Genomic DNA, 22427 nt, shown 5'->3' on the forward strand with positions numbered 1-22427 from the left:
CGATTGTAGTGTTCAACTTTGGGAATATCTAGAATCTTCGAATCATTTTGAAATATACAACAAATCCTGTTTAAAGCTGAATAGTATCCCATCACGTGTTCATTTCTTTATGCACTCATTGACTGGCAAACCCATAGGTTGTCTTGGCTGCTATGGATAGTACCACAGTACACTTGAGAACACAGTCATCTTCTGTGCCCCTTGGTGGGACTGTTGATCACAATGCCATACCATTTTAGTTCTGGAGCTTTAGAGTAGCTTTTAAGGGCTTCTGCCGCTGTTGTTTTTTTTTTTTTTTTTCTTGACTACTCTTGTACATTTTCTCCTCTAACTTTCACATCTGTGTGTTGTATTTTATGTTGCACATAGATGCATTAATGCTCTGCTTCTGGAGAGGAGTCGTTCACTTCTGCCAGGTGCCTGGCCACCATTGGGAAGGTGCGGGGCCGCACCAGATTCATTTGAACATGGTGGACTATCTAGCAGTTCTGCTTACAGAACTCCACTGGTTGTAAAAAAAAAATAACTAGCTAGTTGTTTAGAAACAGGACCTAATTAATCTAGAACAATCGCTTTCACCAGATTTCTGTTGCTTAGCAGCGACTGGGCTGCACCCAACTTTACCTTTGTTTCTTATTCTACTGCAGGAGCCAGACTTCCTTTCTCACGTTTGCATCCAAGCTCAACACCCTGCCCTCTCCACACACTTGTCCCAGTCCAAGAAGATATCTATGCTGGAAAGCATCTCATACTTATTTGGGGCCTTGCAGTGGGGAGCTCTCTGGAGAGGCCCCCCATCTCTCGCTTCTCACTTACACACATTCCCAGCTAACAGATTTCTTCTTTTCCTAACCTAGGCATTACTTTGAGCCACAGAAAGGGCCTGGCAGAGAATTTAACTGTTGCAATTTAGTGAAATGAATAAATAATTTCTCAGTATGGCCTGTGTAGCCATACTATGTAGTAGCAAAGGGAAAGGTGTTTTACAAAGGGACTGACCAGGCATTCACCCTGTCATCTGCTGCTTCCAGCCGGCAGCCTAGTCCAGAGCCTGCCACTTTCTTTCTTGCTGCATTCAGTGCAAGGCTGCAAAGAAGAAGCATCATGGCAATTCCCCTGCTGCTCTGCAGTGATGCATCCCCTACCCTCAAAGCTCTGACCTCAGGGAGATAGACCGTGAGGCAGATGAGGACTCAGGACTGTCTGTGATTGGCCTCCTGCCCCTGAAGGAAGGACTCTCCACATACAAGTTCCCCCTCAGCATGAGCTCACATGCTACCTCCACTCACAGCCCTTCCAGCTGTCTGGCAGTTTGCAGGCTCCAAATATCTTTCTTGTGCTATTCTGTCGTAGAGTAAAACTCCCCAAACATGGTGGCATGAATAACAAGCGTGCATGTGCCGTGTGCTTGTGCAAGATGATGCCATATAGTGGAGATGTTTGGAAAGCACTGCAGCGAACAGTCATTTGATTTGGGGAATAAAATTCATCTGAGGTCAATTTAGCAGAAAAGAGGCTTCACCGACAGATTCTGGAGGTGTCTCATAAAACCAAGAACAGGAGACAATGGAGCTCTGGAAAGAGGGGAAGTGGCAACTTCTCCCTCCCAGGCCCACTTCCTGACAGATCCGCTCTCTTCCATAGAAACCCCACAAGAAAATAATAAAAATAATAAATTACTTTTAAATTTTTTAAAAGATCTGTGAGTTGTCCTAGCAAATAAAGGCACTTGCTGGGCAAGCCTAATGACCCGAGTTTGATCCCCGATTGTCCTCTGACCATGACACATGCACCATCCACCCCCACACAAATTCACAGAGCTGCCTCAGCCCCAAAGTCACAGAACTTCCGAGAGTCCCTATCTCAAAAGCTTGAGAGGGAGGGAAGGAAGCGGAGAGAGGGAGAATATGCTTGGTCTTAAATGCAAGAAGACTCATCTGTTTTTGCATTCCAATAACTTCCTTTCAAGAGTATGAAAGGAAGCAAATAGGGTTAAGTCATCCTGGACAGGACAGGAAAAAACAAATGGCTCCCCAAATTTGCCATGAAAGTTGTAGAATCTGTAAGTCTGAGGTTGCCTACTGCCCTTGGGTGGACTTACTAGCACAAGGGCCATCTATGAAGCCTCTGTGTAGAGTGCCACTGCCCTGCCCAAGGGGCTCCCTGCCCAAGGGGCTCACCATGAGTGCTCCACAATGTGTGCAGCTTTTGAATCTCCAGTTATGCTAATGTCATAAGTAAAGAGCAGGAAGGGGACAACAGCAATTACCTCAGTGTCCCCACTGGAGCAGAGTGAAGATTGCTGTGGGGAGATGGTATCTCAGGACATCTGTCTCAGAGCACCCAGCCATTAGCACATTTCCATTGGGGGACCATCTCAGTTTCTGTGATTTGTCCTGGTTCTCTGGATCTCAACTCACTATGCGCACAGCCTGGCTTCCTGGAGTCAGGAAGATTTTTGGTCTTTACCTTGGCTGAGCCACTTAGTAGCTGTGGGATGCCAATCAAGTGGCCTACTGTCACTAGGACTCAGTTTCTTGTCTGCCAAATGGGAAAAGCATCATACTATCTTCTGGTATGGTTGTAAAGAGTCTTTAATGAGATAGTATATGTGGAGTAGTGTTCATGGAGGAAGAAGTGATACTGAACTGTTGGGGATGGAGCTCAGAAACAGAGAAGATGCCAAAGCCACAGGCCCTGTTTGATCCCCAGCACTTTTGTGGGGTGGGGGTGGTGGCACTGTTTTATTTGTCAGTCAGCAAGTCAGTAAATGATTATTCTTCCAAAGAACAAGGACAATGTGTCTGCACTGTGCTGTGCTGGTTAGGGGTAAATTCCCAGAGACAAGGCAGTTAGGAGGAAGAGGCCCACAAATCATGGCAGGACATTGAGTCCTTGTTCTGTGTCTTCACCTTGCTGCAAAATGCAACATGCAGACTTGACAAGCGCAGCACAAACAAGCCAACGGACAAAGAGATGCAGTAAGAGGGCAGAGAAAACACAAGGAAAATGGAAAGAAGCTGGATGCCTGCAGAAGAACCATGGGGAATGGGGCCTCGGGATGGCCTGACAAGCCTTTATTAACAGAAACTTCTGGAAGCCTTTCCCCCCCCACTCCCTACATCCTTTCACATTTTGCCAAAGATAATATTCACTTTGATGTTGGGAAGCCTTGGTTTGTTTTGTGTTTCCTCTCTCCATAATTGAACGGTAGGCCATCCTTTTGTATTGCAAATTGGCCTGACAAAAAGGAACATTATAACTTGTGAAAAGGCAAACAAATTCTCCCAGCTCTGAAATTCTCCTACTGAAGAATGCTCTGGCGATGGGAACAACACTTTGAGAGTTCTTCTGTTCCCCATGGTTTGGGATGCAGGGCCACTGCTCTCTGGGGACATTGAGTCCCTTGATGGGCCCATCACCTGGCTGACACTCAGGTGACTTATCCTCCTGCAGGTCTGGAGACTGAGGCGTGTGTGTCTTGTTTCCAAGTGCCATGAATTTGATGCAACCTGAGCCTGGATCCTTCAACTTCACAGAGTATTGTAGGTTTTGAGGGCCAGTATGCTGTGCTAGTGCACATGCCCATACCATGATTTCTACAGCTGGAACAGCAGCACCGTGGGAAAGCCTATCTGGGTCTCTTCCCCAGTCTCTGCTCCATCCATGGACCATCCTGGGCATGGACACCAAGGGACTGGGCCTCGTTAGAAGGCCCCAAGTGGACTTCCTTCTTAAGAGCCTTCTGTCTAGAAAGGAAAGAAAGTAACCAGAGGTACGAAGGGGCAGCATGGGATGCCAGGCTGTTTCAGGGATCCATAGCCTACCAAGAAACCACCAGTACCTTTCTTGATGAATGTGCATTCCCAGGCACAGCCTTGCCTTCTTTCAGGCCATTTGGAGGTGGGGGCAGGCTTCCAGTGAGCTGCTTAGAAGAGGTCCTGTGAAGAAGGGAAATCAGCTGAGTGCAGGCTGCTGACACCTCCCCCCACCCCAAGACTGCCCAGTCATTCATTAACTTACCTCAAACTGCACTGGGCTTTTGCCATGCTGCTGTGCTGGGGACCATGGTCAGGCTGATACAAGGTAACGTCCTGCTCAACCCTGAGAAAATGATGGGAACATCTTTCACTAACAATGAAGGAGGGGTTGCAACTTGCATTGCTTTGGTTTCAGCCCTTGGGCAGAAAAGAACTTAAGTCTGTGAGATCAGAGCAAACATAATCAAAGCACAGTAAACACAGGCAGGCCTTGAGAATAGCTGGAATTAGGAATCTGAGTGCCGGTGAGAACTGGTTCCCTCTTTGTTTTTTACTTACATGCTACTCTTTCCATAAAGACTAGCTCTGTCTGGTTTGGTGGCACACTCCTAGGACCCCAGCCCCCACCCCCACACTTGGAAGGTTGAGACAAGATGGTCATGAGTTCTAGGCTAGCCCAAGCTATGTTGTAATAGCTTTTTAAAGAAAAAATTAAAAAGAAAAAGAAAATTGAGAAAGACTAACTCTGCCCACACACAGGAAATCCAGGCAGCAGCTCCAAGACCTAAGAGTACTCATCTCTTTCTTCCTGCTCTGTTGGTTGGTGTACTTTGTGTGGATGCCTTTACTGAGCCAATCTTCTAGTAAATTATCTACCTCTAAAGAAACCGTTCACTCAAGGGGAGGATAGAGGGACAACAGGATTAAGAGGGTGGGAGGAACATCATATTCTTTCTTGGGTAGGGTTGTTAGATACTGGATATGTAGTCAATGCATGGGTCATGCTCAGACAGAGTTATGCACTCACAATTTTCTGATACTCAAATGTGCCGGGGTGGCCTGCATTTTTATTTACTCAATTTGGCAGGCCTCTTCCTGGGGCTGTGATAAGGGAGATAGGTCTGGCTTCTGGATTGCTTGATAGCAGCATTGCTCAGTATTAGGAAAGTGGCTAAAATCTCCAGTTAGTTTATCCAACCCCTAGGGCTAAATTACAGAACAACAGGGGATTTGCTAGAAAACACAACTTTATTCAGCTGTGGGGACAGGATCCCAGACCACAGCCTTCATGCAAGGGATGTCAGGCTTCTTGCCTGTTACCTGCAATCCAAATCCTTTTCTTGCCTCTTCCAGAGCGAAGGTCAATATACGAGGAATAACCTTCACCCTACCCTAACATGTTCATCAGAATTAGCCTGTGCAGAATTCAGAGTAGCACAAACTCACAGAACAAGACAACCAAATCCTAACCACTGTCCATCTTCCTAGCTGGGCCACCGTACTGGATTCCAGGACAGTCATTTTGGGTCACACAACTAATCGTTGGAGAGGATAGACTTTAGGATGGAAAAGGCAGCGGGCGTTTCCCTGAAAGTAAAGCAAGGTGCTATTAACAGGAACAGGTAGAAGGAGGCACAGAGAGGCAAGCTCCCCAAACGCTGCTCTAATGAGTCTGTGTCCCTGCTGTCCCTGTCCAATGAGGAATGACACTCACTTATCCTTACTCTATGCTGCTGCAGAGCACAGCGGGGAAGCCGACAGGCCAGAGGCTTGACAGTCATGAAGCTGACTTTGAGCATGGTGACTGGCTACTAACAATGCTCAAAACCTTTGGGAAAGCCTACACATTAAAGAGTACACAGGACAAATCCTCAACAACATCACTCTGGCCAGGCATGGCGGCCCCCTTCCATTCCTAGTTCAGCTGGCTTCTGTCCACCCTCCTTCTTTCTACCCCTTCCATGTGCAACTTCTAGTCCAGACCCCTGTCCCCAGCACATCTCTGGAGAATCCAGGTCCTTGGAATGCTGGCCTCGGCTTACCTTGGAAAGAGACGGTTGGCTTGGACTCTATGGTCTACTGAACAATGGCCTCTGGCCCCAGAAGACCTCCTCCTAGCTGTACATGTCCCTGCCTCTTCCGTCCATCTGCCCAAAGAACCCCCAAGTGATAGCAAGGGAGACAGTAGGCTTAGTGCCAGCATCCACCAGGAGGCAGCTGACCTGAGGAAAAAAGTCACTTCTCTTTGCTCGTCCTATCCAGCTTGGCTCACCTGGCACGGTGGCCATGTCACCTCCACACAATCCCTTCCAAAGCCACCCCTCCTTTCCTGCTTGCCCAGTCTTTCCCCACCATTTGATGACGTTCTCTGCCACAGGCAGGCCTCACACCTGCTGAAGAGCCCCCACCCCCACTTCTGGCGGGGACCAGAGAGGGCTGGGTAACCCTGGGCCTTCCTGGTAACCCATAGATCAAGGACACTAAGTAGCAGCCTTGTTCTGCTTTGATGAACTGACGCTGCTTTTTCCAGTCACAAGGGCAGGTAGAGGCCAAATTTCCATCAGGAAGGAGCAGACAGAGAGGAGGGGGAGAAGACAGAGAGACAGGAGGAAAAGGGGGAGAGATGGAGGGTAAAGGGTGGTTCCAAAGGCCAGGATGTCTTCTGCCATGTTTGGTTTGACTTGGTGGATGGTTTAACGGAGAGCAGATACAGCCAGGGTCTCGAAGCCAGATCAGGGGTGCCTCCGAAATCTAGGCAGAAAGGAGGGATGTCTCTTTTCAATGGGAACCAGATTCAAGATGGGAGTGGGGATTATACAGCAACAATGTAACTCCAGCAGTGTTTATGTGACCTCCCACAAAGGCCCTGAGACGCTCACCCAGCTGGGTCAGTATCAGGTCTGTGACTGGAGGTCCCCAAGGAGAGAACTCTGGCTGGATGACTCAGAAGACAGGGATCCCCCCAGCCCACGAGGGATTTGCATGCATTTGCCTAAGTTATGCATCAGCACAGACTCACGCTCTATATTTAGTTGTAAGGAAATAACTTCATCCTTTCTCAAACTGAAATGGGGGCTGTTTTAAGGTAGTCAGAGGTCTCCACTCAATTGTACAGAACCCAAAGCTGCAAGGAGGGACAGACAGTAATTTGAACAATTGAACAGCCCTAGGGCATCCCCGAAAGTTTCCTTTCCCTCTTCCACTGCCAAAGTTTCCCAGCTTGTTAAGTGAGGAAATGAAACCCCTCCGAACTTTACAAGGTGAGAAAGGGCCAGGGGAGTTCTCAGAAATTAATCCCTAAACCTGCGGTATTTTCTGTGAGAAGGTGGGGGAGGGGTACACGGGACAACTCAACCAAGAAAAGCAAGCAGAGGTTCTGTTGGCTAAAATTCAGCCTCTTCCTTTTCCTTCCTGGTCCCTTTACTTACAGCTTGCAAGCTGTCTGCAGGTGGGAGGTTCTGGGTGCAGGGCACTGTGTAAGGTCGCGGGTACTAATAGAGCCATTCATCACCATTCATCACTACATGCCTTAAAGTGCTTTTAACAAGGGCGGTGTGATCAGGTCAAAACAATAAGAAGGCGGAATCATGCAGGACGCTGTGGGAGCACAGAGAGGAAGCATCCTTGGCCCACAGAGTAGGTATGAGCGCTGAGTGAGTATTTCCAGAGAGGGAGAGAGAGAGAGAGAAAGAGAGAGAGAGAGAGAGAGAGAGAGAGAGAGCGCTTGAAGAATGAGTAAGAGTAGAGGGTGGGGGCGTAGGTGCCCTGAGTGTTCAAGCTGAGGGAAAGGCGTGAGCGAGCATGGAGGCTTGAAATAGCATGGCAGAACCAAGCCTGGCCACCCAGGCAGCGCCGGCTACCGAGGAGGACCATGTACGTCCACCCAAGCTTGACGTCATCCTGCATGCAGTTCTAAGCCAACAGAGGTTTGGTACTTTTGAGCATGGTGTCTCTGGATCTTGGCGTGGTGTTGGCAGGCTGGAGGCCAGTGAGGAAGAGGCAAGCACCCAGAAAAGTGAAGCATGCAAGCAAGGGCACGGGCAGGAGGGAAAAGGAAGAAGCAGCAGCATCAGTAGGGCTTGGTGAGTGGGTGGAGACCAGAGAGATGGGAGAGTCCGGGCTACCTCTTGAGGTCCCTGCTGCAAACACTGTTTTGCTTTGTTTTTCTCTTCTGTGGAGAGACTGAACGCCAGGGAGAAGGCGGCTACCAGGAGAACAGAAGGGAAAGGCAGATTTTCTTTCTTTCTTTCTTTCTTTCTTTCTTTCTTTCTTTCTTTCTTTCTTTCTTTCTTTCAAAACAGCCAAATAGAGCTGTTAGGCGCCACTTAGACTGAGAAGCCTCCTGATTGGTGATTCGGCAGCTCCTTGCAGCTTTCAAACTCAGGCAGCATCCTGCAGCCTCTAGAGGACTTAATTCAATTCAACAAATGCTATTGAGCACCTACTCCTAACGGGGAGAGGGAAGGGGGAGTTCCAACAATTACCGACTACTTAAATTATATTAGCAGAGTGTTAAATGCATTTACACGTAATTTCATCTCCAGTCACAGCTGCCTCAAGAGCCTGTCATTTACCTGCAGGGATCTAAGAGGTCAAGTGACTTGTCCTCTCAGTGTGAAGGGTAGAGCCAGGATGCAGCCAGGAGTTTGAAGCTTCCCTCTCTCTAAGACTAGTCGTTCCACAACAAATTCAGACAGTTGCAAGTGACTGCTGTATAAACTATTTTAAGCAAAACGGGGAATGCATTGGCTTACTTAACTAGAAAGCACAGTCAGCTGACTCCAGGCTTGCCCAGAGCCAGGTACTCCTACCATGCTGTCAGTTCTCACACTTGCTCATGAGTATAAACCCTTCAGCTTCCTTAATGTTCATCTCGGCTTATAAGGCAGCACAGCTTGACAGCTTTGGAATCCCACAGCCTGAGTTCAAATCTTGGCTCCAGCAACCTACATAGGTGGGTGGTGTTAAACCCATTGCTTAACTCTTGATTCTCCTGTTTGATTTTCTTCATCCCTTGGTTGGAGCCAGCACTTCTCTTGGGATTCAATCCTGGGGCCCAGGGGTCATTTCTCACCTTGTAAAGTGGGGAGAAATCTCGAATTCTCACCCTGCAACAATTCAGGGTTTCCTGCATGCTAGGCAACCCCCCTCCCCCACTGTGTCCCTTTCTGTGAGGTGGCATCCATAATTAGTTCACCTCAGAGGGCCCTGTGGGGAGTCAAGATTCTCCACACCAAGTGTTTGTAATATGGCCTGGCCTGAAGTCAGCACCCAATATGTCAACTATGTCAACTATGATTCTTTCTAACCCTGAACTGTTTAGGGTGGGTTTATTCCCTTCCATTAGGCGGCCCTTCCTCCATGTAGAGAGAGATGGACAGAACTCCCTGGCTACAACATCCTTATAGCTTCCAGACTCAGAAGAAAGACTTCTCTCTGTGTACACAAATGTAGCAAATCTCCACCCCAACTAGTCAGTTCTGGGTAAGTATGTGCTTGTCCCTGCAACCCTCTCTGAAGTCAGAGGATGGAGAATTCCCACTAACCAGCCTCCCGCAGCACCACAATTCACAGCTCCATTGGGTCATAGCGAAGGAAGAGAATTCCTTAAAGATGAGCTATGCTGGTTGTGAAGGATGGCACAGGCCTGTAATCCCAGCTACTTAGGGGCTGAGGCACGGGGATCCAGAATTCTTGGAAAGCCTAGGATATATAGCAAAGCTCTGTCTCAAAGTGGGGTTGGGTTCAGGATGCTGTGAAGATGAAATAACACTTGCTCACCACTCTGTGTTAGGGAGTGTTATAAACATGTAACAGGAAGTGAGGGAGGCGGGGCTTCCTGTCTGTGAAAATGTTAATTAAACAAGAGAAGATGAGGACAGGTCACATTTGACTAGAAGCTACAGTCAGTGGGACATATACCTAAGGTAAGGAGCACTTAGAGCCTGAGGGCAGTTTGTGAAGTTTCAAAGGAAAGACTCTGGAAGGGCTCTTGGAGTGATGTTTGGAATTAAGACTCGGTGGTTCAGCTGGGGCTGAAAAATCAGCCAAACCAAAATTCAACGATGTAAAAAGTTGAGTGCTAGGTGTCTGGACCTACTTATGATCCTGTGGGTTCCAAAGAGCCTTGGCAGCAAGCATATCAAAGCACACATGGCTTGTCCTGTAGGCTCAGGTCTGCTCCAACCATAGTACTGGTATCTCCATAGTATGCCTGAGTCTCCTCTACAACTGGACTTCGTCTCCACTGACAGCCTCTCCTAGGCTCTCTGCTGGGACTCCAGCCCTGCCACATAATGCCAAGCCTGGGCTGCTCTCCATGACCCCTCATGCCTGCAAAACTAGTATCTCCTGCGTTACTCTTAAACTTTACCAAGTTCAACTGCCAGTATGAGATGAAGCCTGGGTCCCTTCTGGACCACAGCTTCTGTGTGCTAACCCTGGGGAAATATTCCCAGATCTCATCTCAGTGATGCTGGCTTCTTCTTAACCATCCCCACCTGACAGCATCAATTGTCATAGCAAAGCAAAGGTTTCACTTTGATTTAGTTGTGACTATGTGACGGTTTTTCCTTGGTATAATTAGAAAGCATGTATCTTATGTTTGGCCTAACAGGAGCCATCATCCAGAGGCTTTTGAACTTTGAGAGAGACTTTGGGTGTTTTAAAGAGATAGAACTTTTAATGCCTGAATTTTTAAAGACTATGAGACTTAGCTGGGCATTGGTGGTGCACGCCTTTAATCCCAGCACTCGGGAGGCAGAGGCAGGCAGATCTCTGTGAGTTCGAGGCCAGCCTGGTCTCCGGAGTGAGTGCCAGGATAGGCTCCAAAGCTACACAGAGAAACCCTGTCTCAAAAAACAAAAAACAAAAACAAACAAACAAACAAAAAAGTTAGAGGTCGTCCTGGACAACTTAGCAAAATTTCCACTCAAAATAAAATTAACAGGACTGGAGAGACAGCTTGGCGACTGTTCTTCCAGAGGACCTAAGTTCGGTTTCTAGCCCCTCACAGTTGTCTACAACCAACTGTAACTCAAGTTCCAGGGGTTCCAGCATCCTCTGTTCTCCTCAGATACCAGGCATGCACGTAGCACACAGACATACTTGTAAGCAAAACACCAATACACATATAAGAAAAAATAATAACTAAGATACTTTAAAAATTGACCTGGGCCTGGTGGCAGACGCATATAATAAACCCAGCACTCAGGAGGCAGAGGCAGGCAGATGTTTGTGAGTTCAAGACCAGCCTGGTCTACAAAGTGAGTTCCAGGAAAGCCAGGGGTACACAATGAAATCTTGTCTTTAAAAAACTTACAATTAAAAAAAGGGAGCTCTGGACAGCTATAGCAATGGCTCCAGGGGTAAAGTGCTTGGTTTGTAAACAGGTTTGGATATCCAACATCACCATAGAAGCTGGGCATTGCAGTGTGCATTTGCAGTTGCCTTGCTAGGAGACAGAGGCAGGCAGAGGTTGGGGGTAGAGCTGGTTTCCTGGCCAGCCACTCTAGGTGAAATAGGGATCTCCGGGCTTAGTGGGAGACCCTGTCTCAAAGAAGTAAGGTAAGTAAGTGTTGGGAACATGAAGGTCCATGCACCCACACATCTCCAGGAAACCAGGAATGTGAAGCACACAGGATTGTCCTCACAAAAGAATGGATGTATAAATTGCTCTTTCACCAAGACAGCTGGGAATTAGAAGTGACTAATAGCCTGGTGATGTTATCTGTTGGGCCAGGCCATACCAAGCTGTCACAACCAAGACCAGTGGTGGCTAGTCATCTATATGACCCTCACACTGCCTGTAGCTAGGGACTCCCCCAAGCTCCCAAAAACAGGAACAGAGATATCTAATTGTCTAAATGACACTTACATAGTCTGTATAGTCAGGGGCTTTCCCAAGCTTCCACACCCAAATGACCTCTACACTGTTTGTATGACTGAGACCTGACCGGACCCTTCCTTAAGCCTGTAAGCTTGTACAGGTAATCTATCTCTAGAACCCATCTTCGTGGAAGAAATGACTTGTATCCTGAGTTGAGTTTTGATGTAATTATGTGTTCCTCTACACTGGAGTGGTATTAATTACACCAGGAAACTTTTTTTTTTTTTTTTTACAAATTATACTGGGTTTAAATATGCCAGCAAAACCCACTTGGCATCAGACTCCCTGAAGTTTGATTGTCAATCAGAACTGAGTTTCATTCTCGCCTCTTCATGCTTTGTTTCTCTGCCTGCCTTGACACCTGCAGAGACCCTCTAGGATACATGATTGAGGAAGATATTCTGATGTCAGCTTCTGTCTTCCACATGTGTCTGCATGGGCAAGTACACACACATACACACACACACACACACACTCACACACACACACACTCAGTCAAATGCTGACGTCTAGTGAAGTCACTCATTAAGATGTGAATGGATCATTAGGTCTATGATTAAATCAATGGATTAATCCACTTATAGATTAATAATTTGATGGTATTATTAGGATGTGGTGGGAAAATTCCGAGATGGAACCCAGTTGGAGGAAGTAGGTCATTGGTGGCATGTTTTAGGGACTATATATTGTCCTGGGTCCTTTCCTTCCCCCACACCCCATTCCCACCTCATCCTTTCTTTCTATGATTCTTGGCCACCATGAACGGAGAAACTGTTCTGTCATTCCATTTCCCATTTCTACCAGTTACATATACCTCACACAACCACAGCCCATTGGCTGAACACTCTGAAACCATGGGCAGAAATAGTCTTTCATCCTTTTAAGTGATTCATTTTGGGTATTTATCACGTCTCGGATGTTGAGGCACGGGGTAGGTTCACATGGGTCTGTCAAAAGAAGACTCAGAGACACTTTAAGAATGAATTTAGCCTTTTTGTGGCTGCATGGCTCCCCAGTCTCCAGGACTGAAGCATTTTCTCTATACCTAGGGCATTTTTATTTTTTCTCAATATTTATACTTTAGCCAGATGATTACCATATACTCAGAACAACTTGAATGAGGCTTCCAAAAATGTAATGCCAAGTGCAAAGTCTCGATGCATCAGGTACCACAGTTTTCTGGGTTTCCTGAACCAAGTTTTGCATAGGTGTTTGTATCCTTGGGAAACTCTTAAACAATGTTCACGTAGGGGGACAAAAGATATCCAGTCAACAAAGGATGTGTTAGGCTAGGTGCTAGCTCTCCTGAGCTAGACCAAGTGTGGCCCAGCGGGGGTGGGGGGTGGGGGAGATGAGTGGTGGTGGGAATGGGAGTGGGGAGTGGGGAGGATGAGTGGTGATAGGAATGGGAGTAGGGGTGGGGGTGGGGTGTTAGGGCTAGTTGCTATCACTCTTGTGCTACAATGTAGCAGGATACCGCTACAATCATAGCATCAAAAAGCTTACTAATCCATAAGAGTGTTGTCTTAGTCAGTGCTCTATTGCTGACCAATAGCCAATTCTTACAAACCAGGGTAACTTTTATAAAGGAGAACATTTAATTGGGGTTGGCTTACAGTTTCGGAGGTTTAGTTCATTTTCATCATGGTGAGCAGCATGGTGGCATGCAGACAGACACGGTGCAGGAGAAGTAGCTGAGAGTTCTATATCTGGATCTGAAGGCAACAGGAAGAGATTTTGGGGCCTGGTATGCGCCTTTTGAAACCTCAAAGCCCACCCCTAGTGACATACTTCCTCCAACAAGGCCACACCTCCTACTCCTTTTCAAATAGTGCCAGTCCCTCATTCACATGTAAGAGCCTATGGGGGCCGTTCTTATTCTAACCACCACAATTGGTATCGGGAACTGAAGCCATTAATGTTAACTTTACCTGATGATGTAGTTCAGGAGTCTTTGGACCTGGTTCTCAGAACATTGGACAATTTAAAGAACCAAATGAGAAAAACCTTGAATTCTGTACACACAGTCAAGACTGGGCTCAAGTGGTTTCAGATGCTAATGAGGACTCTGTTGGTTTGGGTCTAGAGACCATTTGTGTAGCACTGTAGCAAAGAGCTTGTCCACATTTAGTCTACTGAGACTTTGGGAGAAGCTGAGTTTAAAGGTGACAGACTAATCTGACAAAGCAGATTTCAAGATTATGGAATAGATATTTGTGGTGGTTTGAATTAAAATGGCCTTCATTGGCCCACAAGAGTGGCACCATTCGGAGGTGTGGCCTTGTTAGAGGAAATGTGCCACTAGGGGTGGGCTTTGAGGTCTCAGACACTCAGGCCTGGCCAGTGTGTCACTATTCCTGCTGCTAAGGATCCAGATGTCAAACTCTCAGCTCCTTCTCCAGCCCCATGTCTGCCTGAATGCCACCAATTCCCCACCATGATGATAATGGAGTGAACCTCTAAACTGTAAGCCAGCCCCAATTGAATGTTTTCCTTTATAAGAGTTGCCGTGGTCATGGTGTCTCTTCACAGCAACAGAAACCCTAACTAAGATAGTATTACTATTTTTAGCCAGGCTTATTATAAGAATTGGGAACAAAAGGACAGAATGAAAGAAGTTGAAGAAACTTGCAGTTTGACCAGACAGGGGGCATGTTAAATACTTGAGAAGAAAAGGGTGCAGTTATTAAAGAGATTAGTGCCACTATGAAGAAGTACTTTGCACCAGGGCAATAGCAATGATGCCTTGGGGACCCTTGAAGAACTAGCCAGATCCCATCTTATTAGTTACTTTTTTGTTGCCCTGATGAAACGCCATAACCAAAAACAACCAAAAAAGAAAGAGTTTATTTAGATTTTCAGTTCCAGAGTGCTGAAGTCCATAATGGCAGTGGAGAAGTCGTGGTAGCTGGAGGAAGAAGCTGGCTGACTGTGGTTTTTCATCCACACACGGGAAGCACAGAAAGCTAGCAGGAAATGGGGCCAGGCTAGAAGCCCTCAAAGGCCACACCTAGTGACGTGCTTCCTCAGGCAAGGCTGTTCTCCTAAAGATTCCATAATCTCCCCAAACAGCACCAACGTGGGACAGAGTATTCAAATAGGTGACCATATGGAAGGTATTTCTCATCCAAGCCACAATGCTGCCACCCTTCTCAAGCTCCGGGGCATAAAATTATACATGCAAAAAACTTTTCCTTAAGAAAAGGGGTAACTCCAGTTGGCCAATCAACACAGGGCAAGTCCTCCAAGCCTGGAGGCACACCAATCCTGAGCCTGTGCATACCCCTAGACACTCCCCTTACGCTGCCCTATAAGATCTCGGTCCCGTGGCTTCTCAGAGTCTTTCCCCAGCCATCTGCCATGGTGGATGGATGAAAGGCCCGAGCTAACATGGGGTTAGCTTGTTAAACAACTGCAATAAAGCCTCGTGCTGTTTGCATCAAAAAAAAAAAAAAAAAGAAAGAAAGAAAGAAAGAAAGAAAAGAAAAGAAAAAGGGTAACTCAGAGGCACCCTGCTTGTACAATGCTATCTAGGAACTTGTTTCCCTGGGATTCATTTCTTCATCATGACCAGCTCTCCAGGCACTCAGGGGTCCATGGGGAGAGAAGCATTGCTGCTCCCCCTGGCATCAGATCTTGGCATCATCCAGGCAGTGTTGCTTTTGCAGGCATGCAGAATGTAAGAGTTGTGGGGTTCCAGAAGCTTCCACTCAGATTTCAAAGGAAAGCCTGGGGAAGCAGGCAATGTATACCAGCATCAGATTTCCGGGTAGGCAGCCCCTGAGAAGGTGATGCAGACAGCTATGAGAGTGAAGCTGATGGAGGCTCCAGAGACGCCAGCAATCAGGAACTCTTTCCAAGGAAGGCCACAGAAAGCCATCAGAGTCAGCCCAACAGACAGCCATGGGGGCTACAACTGGGAGGCCATGGGAGTGGGGATGCCCCAACCCTTTGTTCCCGTTGTTCTGATTGTTATGGAATTTAACACTTGTCCTCATGAGCTGTGGTCTTACTTTGGTCCCATTTCCTCCCCCTTTTAGAATGGGAATGTGGCCTAGTAGGTAGCTCAGTAGATAAATTGCTGGCCATGCAACTGTGAAGACAGGAGTTCAGATCCCCAGAATCTACATAAAAGCTAGGCAGGTATAGCAGCTATCTGTACTGCAAGAGCCAGAGGCATAGCATCCCTGAGACAAGTTGGCTAGCTGGACTAGGCAGAGTTAAGAAACTCTAGGTTCAGCAAGAGATCCTGCCTCAACAAATAGAATGGAAAGGTATAAAGGTAGACACTTGACATCGTTTGAGCCTCCACAAGCACATGTACACACGCATCTGCACATGTGCATGAATTCACACACACACACACACACACACACACACACACACACACACACACACGAACACCACACAATACACATCTAAAAACAAAGCAAAAGATGGGGCTGTTTAACCTTCTGCCATTGCATGTTGGGATTGTGGGACCTGCACTTTTAATTTTTCAGGATCTCAAAGCTAAGAGTTTGCCTTGACTTTCAAAGACTTTGAAATTCAACTTTTACTATTATTACTATTATTATTACAGTTTTTTTTTTTTTTTTTTTTTTTTGGTTTTTCGAGACAGGGTTTCCCTGTGGCTTTGGAGGCTGTCCTGGAACTAGCTCTTGCAGACCAGCCTGGCCTCGAACTCACAGAGATCCGCCTGCTTCTGCCTCCCGATTAAAGGTGTGCACCACCAATGCCCGACCTTATTACAGTTTTTTGAGACACGCTTTTTTCAAGCTGTCCAGGAACTTGCTCTGTGGACCTGTCTATCCTCAAACTCAGAGATCCACCTGCCTCTGCCTCCCAAGTGCTGGGATTAAAGGTATGTACCACCGCCACCTAGGTGTGAAATTTGATTTTTGAACAATATTGGAACTATTGAGACTTTTGGGAGGGAATGAGTGCATCATTTTGCATTATGAAATGAGCATCAGCCTTTTGGAGAGTGGAATGTTATGGGATGGGGATGACCCTCAAAAAGGGTCTGAAAATGAGCTAAAATAAATCTTATCCCTTTTTATATTTTTGTCTCGGGTATTTGTCAGTGATAAGAATCTAACATAGTAACACATAAAATTCATATCACAGAGTCTGACAAAAATGACTACTACTTGCTTGTTTCTTGTAGGTGAAATCCATGTGTGCTTTTTGTTTGTTTTGTTTTTCTTCTTTTTGTAGTGCTGGGGGTCTAATTCACTTCAGTGTCCTAGAGAAGTATCCCACCACTGAGCTACATTCTGACCTCTAAGGTGAAATTCAACACATACAACATTTGGCGTCTGGACACCTCGAGCACAGCTCCTGGTCTGTGGAATGCCATTTACTGCTTACTCTCACTTCCCACTCCCCAGGCCCTATCCCTGGTTCCTCCATTTTCATCTGCCCTTGAGCAGTGCTCGGCCAGAACAGGTTTTTATCACCAGAGCCCTCAGCTCTACAACCGTAGTGACCTGACAGATGAGAACTGTTCAGACCTTCCATTACAGGGTCTCCCGCCCCTTCAACTACTTGTCACCCTTATTCTGAAAGAAAAATCGAATCGAATCGTGCTAAGCTGGGATCCTTCTGCTTTAAAATGCCAATAGGAGGTGAACACACTAGGCACTCCTGGCTAACTCCAACTTCTTCTTCCTGCTCTGCTGTTTGTGATGGGAACTTGAAAACAATTTATCACAGTAATGATTGCTGATGCCAACACTCCGGTGACTGATGGCCACGTTACCTGGAGCATGTCTTCCTGGCTCTCTCTCCACTAAAGAGTAATTGTGGAGGGTTGGTGGAGATGGGGGTGGCTAAAGGCTGAGGCAGGGAGAATCTCAGCTCAGCTTCTCACCAGCCCCGAGTCAGGAGAGGCGGGAGGAATAGAAGCTAATGGCTGAGATGGCTCATAGAGAGAATGTCAAATCCGTCCGTTTAGAAGGGCATTTCATCTCTGCCTTTCTAAATGGCCTCTGACATGCTCTCTCTAGAAAAATTCATCGCTGTAGACTCTGGAAAGATGGATCAATGCCAAGTGAGTACTGTGAAAGCAGCCGACCAGGAAAAGGCTGAGCATGTCCACTTCAAGGGCAGCCCAAAAGGAGGAACACAGAGCTAAAGCAATACGGATTGACATAGGCTGAAGGGAGACATCCCTCCACCTGACAAAAGTAGTTCAGGGGACAATTTCTTTTCCAAAGAAACACTTCAGAAAGCTGCCAAATGTGTATGTGTGTATGTGCAAGTGTGTTTGTGTGTGTATGCATGTGTGTGTATTGTGAGTGTGTGTGTGTGTGTGTGTGTGTGTGTGTGTGTGTGTGTGTGCATGCACATATGTGTGAGTGTGGTATCCATTTATGCCTATGCCTGAAGAATGGGGCTCAATCATTTTAGCTGTACAACTTTTTAGAAAGCCCAGGATGGGTAGGAGTGGAAGTGGTAGATCAGGCCGTCCAGTGCTGGTGCATTCTCAGGACATCCTCACTAGTATTGACTGGTGACCAAAATAAAGATCTTCTCATCCTACCCCACCGCCACAGCAGGGTGTAAATTAAGGATGCCATGGGTTCAAAGTGTCTCTTCAAAATTTATACCCAGTGAAGGGTGGTGGCAAGCTGTCCTCTCTTCCCCTGGGTCATACCCCCTGTATGAGGGTGAATGGAACCTGCCCTAGTTAAGATTCTACCAAAAGCACCTTCGGGAGCAAAGGGTTTATTTGAGCTTATAGGTCATAGTCCTTAATGGAGGGAAGTCAGGAACTCAAAGCAGGAGCCTGAAAGCAGAAACTAAAGCAGAGGCTACAGAGAAACACTACTTACTGGCTTGCTCAACCTGCTTTCTTACCCATTCAGGACTACCCGCCCAGGGAGACACCACCCACAGTAGGATGGAATGTGTCTTTCCACATTAACCAGTTACCAAGAAAAATGCCCCACAGACTTACTATAGGTAATGTGATAGAGACATTTTCTCAGTTAAGGTTCCTCTACACAGATAACACAGATAACTGTGAAGAGTTCTCTCTCTCTCTCTCTCTCTCTCTCTCTCTCTCTCTCTCTCACACACACACACACACACACACACACACACACACTGTAAACAGGACAACATCCCTTGGAAGGGGGTAGCTGATGCCATGTTAAAAAAAAAAGACATTGCAGAGATGAAGTAGAGACAATTCGACTTGGTCCCTTCACTCCATCTTGATGCATGGGGCAGTTGATGAGGAAGGGAGAAAGAGTAACCCTGCCCCGAGATCCTTGGTTAGGTCTTAGCCATCACATCTTGGGAGGAATAGCTAAGGAGATATGAAGGGAGAAGGGGCGGCCAAACACAGGACAGAAAAGCATCATGGTCAAAGCCGTGTGACTTGTGCCAGGTTCTCGGCCCCATCTCCTGCTCCACACCCCAAAGCTTGTCAGACTGCTTGTCCCAGAAGCTTGGCCTAGGAATGTGGGCCCCAACTGCTTGGCTGTTGTCCCTTCACCCACCGCTGCTCAGAGTTGACGTGAGACTTGCATTCTGACCCTTTTGTCTGACTCAGCCCTTTCTTCCCTGCAGCCCCCAATCATCAGTGGAGGCTGGGAAAGCACTGGGTTCATAGACTGCAAGCTCTTGGCTCCCTTCTGCCTTTACCCGCTCCTTTAATACAGAAACCCCAGCAGGGGTCTCCTTCCTTGTCTGTACTACACCAAGGTCATGGTCTCTGTGGAAGTAGTAACAGGACTAGTATAGTGATGGGTTATTTGATTTTGGAAAAAAAAAATATTGTAGCACATCTTCTGAAACTCCTGGCTGTTCTTGCACAGGAATTCTATTGACAAGGTATAGGGGCCAGGGACCAGGTCTAGTCGGGTCCAGTGGTCTATTCTCCAAGAAGAGGACATGAGTTGTCAAGAATTACTAGGCCTGGGTATTGCCTGGTCTGCTCTGAGGGCTGGTACCTTGGGCCTATTTTCCAGGAAGGGGGCCTGCTAGAGGGGAGGCAGCTCCACTAATTACTAATAAATGTCTTTTGTTCTTAATGAACAGTCTGTCTTCTGCCCCCAACTTGGTTCAGTCTCTTGCTTTCTAGGAATGGAATGGCCCGAGGTTCAGTGGGGGTGGGAACACCCACTCCTTGCTCTCCTGCCAATCATATCCTTTCAAAGAACCTGGAAGCCTGAGCTCTGGTTTTCCCTGGGGGAATTTGTGGGGACAGCGGTCCTGGAAGCTTCAGGGATAAGAAAAGGGAGTAGATGGAGGAGGGAGAAATGTCGTCTTGGTAAGAATGGTGAGCAAGCTTTGCCAGGTTCCTGCAGAAAGCACGTTCCTGAGCCCGCCTCTTGCTTTTTTCCATCTGAGGCACCATTGTCCCTTCATCTCTCCTTCATCTCTCTCCTTTCCAATGGCTCAGGGAGGAGAATTCTGGAACTGGCTCACATTTTATTCTGGGATAATTTGAGGGGCAGAAGGTGGCAGAGAGAGAGACAGCTATGGGTGGTTAGAGCTCAGACACTCCCTCTCTCTGGTTCCCACTCTGCCCTCCGCCACTGTGTTTTGAGGTTGCCAAGGAAACCACACAACCGATCTGTGATCTGCATCTTCTATTTTGTTGCCCCCCCCCCAGCAAACTTTGTGAGGCCAAATCAGTGGGAGTGCTGTCAGAGCCCAAGATGGTGGGCAAGGAGAGGTTGCTTCCACACAGTCGTACATGTGTGTGTACACACCACACATGCATGTTCACACATACACACACACATATGCACACACACACAGACGGACCTGCACATGCAGAGCTCATGCCATGCCTTAAATCCCCTCCCTCCAGCACACACGAGCTACCAATCTCCCAGCCCTATCTACTGAGGGTAGAAATAAAGAAAAATGAACTGGAGAATAATCCACCCTGCCCAGCCCAAGTCGAGGCACGCTCCACATGCTCCTACCTCCTCTCCTCTGAACCTGCTGGGCTGATATAGCACAGGTGCCACCCAACAGACCACCCTAGGGAAGAAAACTGGGGAGACAACGAAAGCAAGAGGATGATCCAGAAGGTTTCTGTGGGAGTCACATGTGTGACCCTGAGAAGGGCACTGAGATTTGCTTACTGTCACAGCTGCTCCGTAGCATGGCAAGTACAAGCCATCTGACAAGGTCAAATGATCTGAGGTTCTGCTTGCCAGTTCTGTTTTGCACTCTTTTGGCTGAAGTGCTGAGGACAAAGCGCCACTTTCCACACATCAGCCACAAAGCCTGGTGACTGTTGTGGTGTGTGCATTCGTGCGTGCCAGTGTGTGTACGTGTGTGTGTGTGTGTGTGTGTGTGTGTGTGTGTGTGTGTGTGTACGTGTGTGTGCACGCGTGTGTGTGCGATTACATATTAGAGTGAGAATGCATGTGGAGACCCAAGGTTGATTTCTGGAATCACCTTCCATTGCTCTTCCACCTTACTCATTGAGACAAGGTCTCTCGGTCATAGCCAGAGTTCAAGGAAATAGCTGGTCTTCCTAGACAGCTTGCTCTGGGGATCCCCCACATCTGCTCTCCAAATCTAGAACTACAGGTGGTTTCTGGGGATCCAAACTTTAACCACTGAGTCACTTTCCCAGCCCCTGGTGGTTGTTTTCCTGGGAGGCCGGAGGGTGTGATGTGTGGACAACTGGGGAACAGCTGTTGGCATCTGATGTGAAGTGAGAGGTTTGCAAAGCCAGCCTGGGATGGATCCTGTCTAGAAGGCCAAGACCTGTTTAAATTAAATGGTAGGCCAGGCATGGTGACACACACCTTTAATCTCAACACTCAGAAGGCAGAAGCAGGAGGATCTCTGTGAGTTCCAGGCTAACCTGGTCTACATAATGAACTCCAGAACAGCCAGGGCTACACAGTGAGACTCTGTCTCAAAAAAAAAAAAAAAAAAAAAAAGTCTCAGGCATCAGCTTCAAAAATCAGGAAAAGGGTTGTTGTGAAGGGAAGGAGCTCTTCTGTTATGTGACAGGGCTTCATGACAGGGTGACTAGGCTGGACCTCTTCCCCACTGCCCACATCCTACCTACAACAGGTAATCGCTGCTTGGGTATGTACCACTTCCCACAGGCCCGGTGTGTTTATCTCTACCCAGGCATTTGTTGTATTATCTTATCTTCATGATCGTGTTCCTCAAGGGACTGAGAGCTTTTTGTGGGGGAGGTCCCCACTATTCCCTGACCCACAGCAGGTGGCCCTAGTGGGAGCTCAGGAAATTTGTGAGTGAGTTACTGAATGAACAAGTCTGCTCTGCATGTCTGCGTGAGACTCCTCCCATGGTAGGAGCTCGGTTTATAATCTGTCAAACTCCTGCTTGAGTGGGCTGCATGGGAGCCTCACCATGGAGACGAGGCTGAAAACCAAGGAGTGAAGCTAGCTTAACAGTGTTAGAGAGAAAGGCAGTTAGCAGATGACCCTGTTCACGAAAGGGCTATGAGGTCCATCTTCTAAAAGTCTCTGCAGAGAGGGCCTGCTGGGGTACACACCCCAATAGGAACCCCTCAGTTCCAGTTGCTAAACCCCAGAATCACATGTGCTTTACAGTCATTAAGCTCCATTGTGAAGGCAATTATACAAAGGGCTGATGCAGATACCTGGGCCAGGAGTGGGCTGGAGCTTCCTGGCATGCGCCACCTCCCTTTTGGGGGGAAGCATCTAGAAAGATATAGGAGGGCAGCAAGAGCTACTTAAAATAGAAGGGAAGAAGAAGAATGAAGGGAGAGGAGCCCCAGGAGGAGTGTGTGGGGGCCAAAC

The 22427-nt window shown here is 47.4% G+C and overlaps 1 long non-coding RNA gene across 1 annotated transcript; it reads right to left on the bottom strand.

Moving 5' to 3' along the window:
• Positions 1-283: 283 nt before the first annotated feature.
• LOC107979716 lies at positions 284-6758 on the bottom strand. The gene is made up of 5 exons (XR_003485731.2): positions 6641-6758; positions 5804-6512; positions 4024-4104; positions 3845-3941; positions 284-3749 (listed from the first exon to the last, which is right to left on the bottom strand). It is a non-coding gene; the product is annotated as an uncharacterized LOC107979716 (long non-coding RNA).
• Between the last annotated feature and the right edge of the window lie 15669 nt (positions 6759-22427).

The sequence above is a fragment of the Cricetulus griseus genome, chromosome 5, assembly GCF_003668045.3.
Source record: "Cricetulus griseus strain 17A/GY chromosome 5, alternate assembly CriGri-PICRH-1.0, whole genome shotgun sequence".
NCBI classification, from domain to species: Eukaryota; Metazoa; Chordata; class Mammalia; order Rodentia; family Cricetidae; genus Cricetulus; species Cricetulus griseus.